Source organism: Rattus norvegicus, chromosome 6 (genome assembly GCF_021556685.1).
Source record: "Rattus norvegicus strain SHRSP/BbbUtx chromosome 6, alternate assembly SHRSP_T2T, whole genome shotgun sequence".
Classification (NCBI taxonomy): domain Eukaryota; kingdom Metazoa; phylum Chordata; class Mammalia; order Rodentia; family Muridae; genus Rattus; species Rattus norvegicus.
The window spans coordinates 119,804,563-119,813,113 of record NC_141539.1 but is presented as its reverse complement, the minus strand read 5'-3'; positions in this window follow the sequence as shown (position 1 = coordinate 119,813,113).

Genomic DNA, 8,551 nt, shown 5'->3' with positions numbered 1-8,551 from the left:
AATAAATACATCTTTTGGGGCTGGGGATTTAGCTCAGTGGTAGAGCGCTTACCTAGGAAGCGCAAGGCCCTGGGTTCGGTCCCCAGCTCCGAAAAAAAGAACCAAAAAAAAAAAAAAAAACAAAACAAAACGATAACGTTTAATGTTTGTGGTGCGTGGTTGACCTTGTTTGTTTCAATCCTTTCTAAAATTATCCTATTCTTTCCCTGCAGTGGGGATATTTACTCTGGCATTGTAACTTGAAAAATTGTCTGTTATTTTATGAGTTTTTGTAGAAGCCCATGGCTTGAGTCTCAAAGGCATCTTTGAAATTGCACTTTTGAACAATACTTGGGGTTTTGAGCATTAGAAGATGTCCTGGCTAGTTTTATGTCAACTTGCCTTAAGCTGGAGTCATTTGGGATGAGGAACTCTCAATTGAGAAAATATCTCTATAAGATCAGGTTGTAGGAAAGCCTGTAGAGGCTCTCCATAATTAGTGACTGCTGTTGGAGGACCTAGCTTACTGTAGTGGTAGTTCTGGGAATAAGTGGAATTCAGGCAGAACACTCCAGGAAGCAGCCCTCTTCAAAGTTCTCTCTGCCTGATAATCAGAGGCAGTCATAATAGATATGAGATCAGATTGCCACAGCTTCAGTGTTAAAGACAGACCCATACAGTGTCCTGGAGGCCAAGTCACTAAGACTTTCAGGTGGTGTGAGTCATGGTTCTGTCAATGACTAATACAGTGTACAACAGCCTTATCCCTTTTGTGGCTTAAACCTGACCTCATTCGTGAAGATATGTGCAGGGTCTAATAGTCTGAGTTTGAGGTTCATTGGTAGAACAGCCTTCACAGGCAGCCATTAGGCTCTTGCTCTCTACTTGTCATAGTTTCACCCTCAGACTGATATTTCTGAAGCTCCACAGCATGCTTGACTTTAACTTTCTAGCACGTTGTTTGATTCTGAGAGGGATTTTTATACTGTGTATATTAGTCACCATGCATATATCTAAGGCCTGTGTTTGCCCTTTCTCCTATTAGCATATACAGAACACATAATTTGGCTAGAGCATTATCCATCCCAGGTCTATATAAGCCACCATTTTGGAAGCACTCAACAACATACATAGGTCTAGAAAAAGAGGAACACTCCTCCATTGTTGGTGGGATTGCAGACTGGTACAAACATTCTGGAAATCAGTCTGGAGGTTCCTCAGAAAATTGGACATTGAACTACCTGAGGATCCAGCTATACCTCTCTTGGGCATATACCCAAAAGATGCCCCAACATATAACAAAGACACATGCTCCACTATGTTCATAGCAGCCTTATTTATAATAGCCAGAAGCTGGAAAGAACCCAGATGCCCTTCAACAGAGGAATGGATACAGAAAATGTGGTACATCTGCACAATGGAATATTACTCAGCTATCAAAAACAATGACTTTATGAAATTCATAGGCAAATGGATGGAACTGGAAAATATCGTCCTGAGTGAGGTAACACAATCACAGAAAAACACACATGGTATGTACTCATTGATAAGTGGATATTAGCCCAAATGCTTGAATTACCCTAGATGCACAGAACACATGAAACTCAAGAAGGACGACCAAAATGCGAATGCTTCACTCCTTCTATAAAAAGGGAACAGGAATACCCTTGGCAGGGAATAGGGAGGCAAAGTCTAGAACAGAGGCAGAAGGAACACCCATTCAGAGCCTGCCCCACATGTGGCCTATACATATTCAGTCACCAAACTAGTTAAGATGGATGAAGCAAAGAAGTGCAGACCGACAGGAACCGGATGTAGATCTCTCCTGAGAGTCACAGCCAGAATATGGCAAATACATAGGCGAATGTCAGCAGCAAACCACTGAACTGAGAACGGGACCCCTGTTGAAGGAATCAGAAAAAGGACTGAAAAATCTTGAAGGGTCTTGAGACCCCATATGATCAACAACGCCAACCAACCAGAGCTTCCAGGGACTAAGCCACTACCTAAAGACTATACATGGACTGACCCTGGGCTCCAACTGCATAGGTAGCAATGAATAGCCTAGTAAGGGCACCAGTGGAAGGGGAAGCCCTTGGTCTTGCCATGACTGAACCCCCAGTGAATGAGATTATTGGTAGGAGGGCAGTAATGGGGGGAGGATGGGGAGGGGAAAACCCATATAGAATGGGAGTGGGAGGGGTTAGGAGGACGTTTGCCTGGAAACCAGGAAAGGTAATAACAACTGAAATGTAAATAAGAAATATCCAATTTAATAAAGATGGAGAAAAAAAGAATATTGAGTTAACTGTGATTGGTAGGGACTGCTGCTGTATGAATAAGGAAAGTTCACAAAGACAGGTCTAATAAACACCTCCCACATTTGCATGAAACCAACAGCAACCTAAATGCTTAGACATGTAAGCGATGCCAAAATCTGCTCACCCCCTCTGCCTGGTTAAAACCTCTACAGTGAACTCACGATAACAATTTTCCAGTACTTTAAATTTAGTTATGTGGTTGAGATCTACCTCTTTTTTTCTATATGGTATAATTTTATAAATAGATTTCATTTCTTTGTCAATAAACATCTTTCTATTTTAACCTCTATTGTTAAATTTGTCTATTTCATTAACTTTTGTGAATACAAGAAGTATAAAATCATTTACCTCTGTATTTCTCTAAGATTTGAGATTTATCCCTAAGGAAATTAAAAGGAACATGTATCATCAGGTATCATGTGTTACCTGTTGATACTGACTGCAGTGATGACGATTTTTGTTAATAAGTCCTAAGGTCTAATTCAAGAGTCTGCACATCTTCCTTGAACTCTAATGGACATTGTTTTAGGTAAGGTGTCTGGATTATTTAAGAAGTAGGGTCAACATGTTGCTGAGGAAAGATAGGAAAAATGTAATTAATGACAGGCACCCACATGGAGAATAGACCATACAATAGCTGTAGCACATAAATTACTTTTACGGTGGTAAAAGTCCGAGCAATATGTGATTCCCTTAAAGGCCTATAGCCCTCCACCATTAGACGTCCATGGGATGAATACGTGTATTCCAGGCAGGAAATTCTCTTTTCAGCATTGGATCTGCAGCCATACTTTAGAGTCATGTTTTCATGCTCCTGCTTAAGACCTTTTCTTAACCATATATAGAAGTCAGGGAAAAGAATTATCTTTGTTTATTTTTCTAAACCCAATGGAAATCACATCTCAACTGTGTTCTTATGGTATTTATTTTGTCACTATAAAACTATCAACTGGGCAAGCACACTCAGATCTGTTCCAACCAAAACCCATCTCTCTTTTGTATCACAGATTTTTGTTCTTTCCTTCTTGAGAACTCTTTTACATAAAGTTTTCATCTTAATTAAGGTAATGTTTTAATGTTATTTTTTATGTAGTAAATGAAAGGGAGAAGGTAAAAGGTATATAGACATAATATTCAGAAACAAAGCATTGTGGTTATAAAAGATTTAACAAAATTAAAGAAAAAAAAGAGCAATTTTTTTCCAAGAGTCAAAAAGTGATGGTTTCAGAGCCATGAAATAAGTTAATCTGCATGACATTTAAACAAGAATCTAAACTGGTATTTACCTAGTATCTTATATCTATATTAAGACATATTCACTGTCACTCAAACTGTAAGACACTTTCACTTATGTATTCTGCACATATCAGCGCTAGCACATGGTGATTATGTCTCTTCAATTCTATTTCACAGCTTTAGATACAATGAATTCCTGGAATGTCTCAGATCGTCCTTTGTTCACACAGTTCATAAATCAGAGACCTAGGGTTCACATCCTTTGCCTCATGCATTCTAAACTAGTTTTCTTTGGACTATACCAGATTGATCACACTTTGAAATTTTCTTATTACATCAAATCTATGAATGAACTAATACATGCTTGTGAATGAAATACATAAACATTCAATATATAAAATAAATCCAACATCTGCTACAGGCGAATGTACTTTTTCACTTTTTAATTACAAATCTTGTCTCCAATTGCCTTGTTAGAGGTCTGCGCACATTGCAAATCTTTTATTACTCATTTGAAAACCAGCCCTTGACCTGGATCTCCTCCACTGTCCTATTTATTTGCATTTGTTTTTCTTTTGTTTATGTTCTGGTTTTTTATACTTTGCCTATGTTTTGACTTGCATTTTATCTTTCAAAAAGATAGGGTTGTGCATCAACCCGAGGATTTATTAATGGAAATTTTTAGACACTTGGCAGATGTGATTAGAATTCAATTTAGCAGGACACATACGGATCTCACGTGACTAGTCACTTAATTAAAAGGAGAGAGACAAGGTACACAGTGAATATAGACCTGTGATAACTAAGGTAGACATTAAAACCATGAGACTAAACGACAAAGAGTGTTAAGAATTGCTGACATCATGGGAATGTCGGAGTGACCGGAGGGAAGATTTTCTCTTGAGTCTTCCAAAACCTGGAATGAACACTTGCAATCTATAGATATGACACTTAGGACTCTCAACAGAGCAAGAAAACATTTCTTCCTTCATAGAACTACACAGCTTGTGAAAGCTTTGACACACTTGATAAAAAATGAATATTTTTCAGAAACACTTCATTTTTTGTTGAAAATTAAAATCACAGTGTCCTTTCATAATTCAGTGTGTTATTTCCACATATTGTCTATGAAGGATTGCACTGTGAACACCTTTAATTCCAGCACTCAGGAGACAGAGACAGACATCTGTGAGTTTGAAACCAGTTAGGTCCACATAGCAGCTTCTAGACAATCTATGGTGAAACAGTAATAAACTATATCAAAAAATTAATATATTATTTAGTTTGAGATGATCAAATGAGGAGGATTATCATCATTTTCTAAAACTATTTCTCTCCGTTAAAAACATTCAAGGGCTATAGAAATGGTTCACTGGCTAAGAGCATGAACTGTTCTTACAGAGGACCCAGGCTCAATTCTCAGTAGCATTACGGCAGCTCACAGCCATCTGCAAATCTAGTCCCAGGTAATCTGACAACTTCTGGCCTTCAAGAGCACTGCACACCTATGGTACACAGACATTCACTCAGTAAAATATTCATACACACAACATAAAAAGTAATATATATCTTTTAAAAAGAACGTTCAGTTTCTCTCTTCTAGATATTGTGAAAAGTACATTTTATTATTCATCATCCATTATCTTAAAATAAAAGGAATGCTAGATTTTTCATCTTCTTTAACTACAAAATTTATCTGCTGACTGAAGTATCTTGTTCATCTAGCTATCAGGCCTTTAGTAGCCATCTTTCTGCTCTCAAATGTTTTGAGTTCAATTTTGTTTGGTTTTATCTACATCCTCCCAAGTTACATTGAAGCTCTATAAAATATTCCAGATATATATCTTTTAATCCTGGCCTTCTTCTTCACCTTGGCTTCTTTGGACATAATGTAACTTATAACTATTTGTTAGCAAAGAACAGCTATGACAAGTCAAACACATATACTTTTAGTGAAATATTTCAAATAGTTTTGGAAAATGAAAGATATAGGTTACTTGCCCTTGTGACAAAATGTCGAACAAAAGCAACTTTTGAAAGGAAAGTTTTATTTCGCTTATGGTTTGAGAATACAGTCCATCATGATGGGTGAACCAGGCTAGCAGGAGCACGGGGTGAAAGGTTGCATTGAACCTACAGTCAAAAGGCAGAGAGGGATGGCTAATGGTGCTTAGCTTCTCATTAGTATTCTCTTTATGATTGTAGCATATGAAATAGGGCTATATCCACATTTAGGATGACTCCTCTCTGCTCTGTTAAACTTTTCTGAAAACAACTTAGTAGACATAAACTGTTTGTGCCCATTGTGGTTCTACATCCCTTCAAGTTAAAAATGACTACTAATCAACACTGTATCTGAGTCGTTGCAGCAATCTGAGCTCACTCTCTTTGCATTCCAACTCTTCTAGCAAACCCCCAGCTTATTAGTTCACTTGAATTTTCTTGTAGAGAACCATTTAATTATAGCTTTCAATATCTGATTGTGAATGGGGGAGATGCAGAAAAGCAGGAAGCATCTACTTCAGAACTTTTGTTGTGTTTTGTTTTTGCTCATGTTATAAAAATTATGCATAATGTAGAAAAGTCTATTTTAAAGATTGCAAATGTATTAAGATCATAGAAAATTTGATACTTTGTGACCAATTCAGTCTAATTACTGCAATAGTTTCTAAACACACCATTATTATAGACCACAGGATTTCCTTTATTTTTATGTCTAAGTAATATTTCATCATGTTCATACAGCCTAATTTCTTGTTCCATTCTTCTACCCATGAACTCTTGAGTGATTCCATATATTATTTATTCTGCCACCACACATCTTCAGAATAATGAGTTAAATTTATTTGAATTGATGTATAGTATGGGATTAGAAAATATGCCACTCTCCGATATAGCTACACTAATCCATAATGCTTTCTACAGTGTTTAAGGTCCCTTTCTTCTCATCTTCCGTAATATTTTTGTCTTTTAGATTATTGATAAAACTCAAAATCTTAGGTGTTAAATGACATGTCATTGTATTTTAATCAACATTTTAAGGTAGTTGATGTTGAACAGTTTTTCATAGATCCATCAACCATTGAAAATTGTTCACTTCTTTTTCCCCTCCTTAAGCTGCTATGTTGGTAACATTTGAAAATATATTGAAACACCATTCTATGTATCAGAGGACAAGTACCATCTTCTCTTTTGACATGAAACCCGCTATGTGTTTATTAAATTATCAAAAGAAATTTATAGGTAATAGAAACTTCAGAAGGTCTCTTTGAGACTGTTTTTATTATATAACACAAAATTATTTCACTTGCAATTGCCATGTACTGTGTGCGATTAGACTAGATAGTCTCTGTGTTCTACCCATGTTATAATCACAGAGATCACGTAGGTAAAGTATAATTTTCCCAATTTCATAGATAATGGTAGACTTTGAAAGATTAAATAATGCACCACAGTTCTAGAATTAGGAACAAGAAAGCCATAGTTCTAATGAATTTCCTCTCCTAGGTTGCTGTTATTTTTTCTCTGTGCCTGCCAGAGAAAATGTGTCTGTTGCTCACTCTGTTTTATTTTAAATAATCAGTTTTTCACTAAAACTGAGCAGTTTTGGAAAAACAGGACAGTGTTTTCGGGATTTAGAGTAAGAGCTATTATGATGAAATAGGTCTGAGAAGCAAAGGAAACATGACAGAGATGTTTGTTTGGTTGCTTGTTTGTTTTTTGATACAGGGTATATTTGTGTAGCCTTGACTGTCCTACAGCTCACTCTGTACATCTGGCTGTCCTTGAACTCATAGAGATCTGCCTGCTTTTGCAGACTTGACTGGTCTTCAACTCATAGATATCCTCCTGTCTCTGTCTCCAGTGCTGGGATTAAAGGCATACACCTTCGCTACCCAGCCAGAGAGTAATTTTTAATATGATGTTGTCTTAGAGACTTGTTGCTAGAGTTCAATTTTATTTCTTATAGCTCTAGAAGCAGGAACATGCCTGACCAAGTTACTGGCAGAGTTTACATCTAAAGACATCCTGGTTCTTTACTTCCATTGCTCTTATGCTGCTACTTGGATTAGAGGTCACTAATCTGATGCTCCCATATGATAGGCAGAATAAGAAGACAAAATGTGCTGTGCCTCATGATTTAATTGGCTCATAGTTGCCTCAACTATTTTAGAAATATTATTTTTTAGGTAATAATATTACATAATTTTTCTCCATTTTTTCTTCCTTGATTTCTTAAAAATTTACAGGATATTTATCTCATTTGTTTTAGTTAAAATATTTGTATTTTAATGAATGAAAAAACAATAATAATTGATTTTTCTCTCAAACAATACACCCTGAAAAAGAGTTTTCCCTTCTTCCTCTCCTCTCCCATTAGCCCCTACCTCCACTTTCACTCAGATCTGCTCCCACCTCCGCTCTCCCTCAGGTTTGTTTCCACTTCAGAAAAGAGCAGGCCTTAAAGTTATGACAGTCAAACCAGACAAGACAAGATAAAATAAGACAAGGCAAAAACCCTCCTATGGACAAGTCAATTCAATTCTAGGAAAAGCATCCCAAGAGCAACTCGAGATCAGAAACATTCCTGCTCCTCATATTTGGAGTCCCACAAGAACGCCAAGCTAAAAGCCATACTATTTTTTTTATTAATTGTAATTACATGCATATGCTTCATCCCTTAATTTTGTAGTATTGCCTAAGATTTTTTTTTCATGACTTTTGTAGGGAACAGAAACATTCAAGCCATATAAGTAACAAACAAACAAAATACTGACTTCTTTTCACCGAATTGTGGGTAAAACTAACTCAGAATTAGAAAAGTAGATTCTAACAAGCTTAGTTTCTACAACAAAATGTTCATAAAATCAGGTGGTTACTATGATAGAGAGCTGGAACTTCAAATAGCACTGAAATCACTTTTGGTTGATTTAGTCTTTTCACCAAAATTTTATTGAACATGCAATATTTAGCTAAGCATACCAGTAGTTTAGCCTATATGTATAACAGACAAT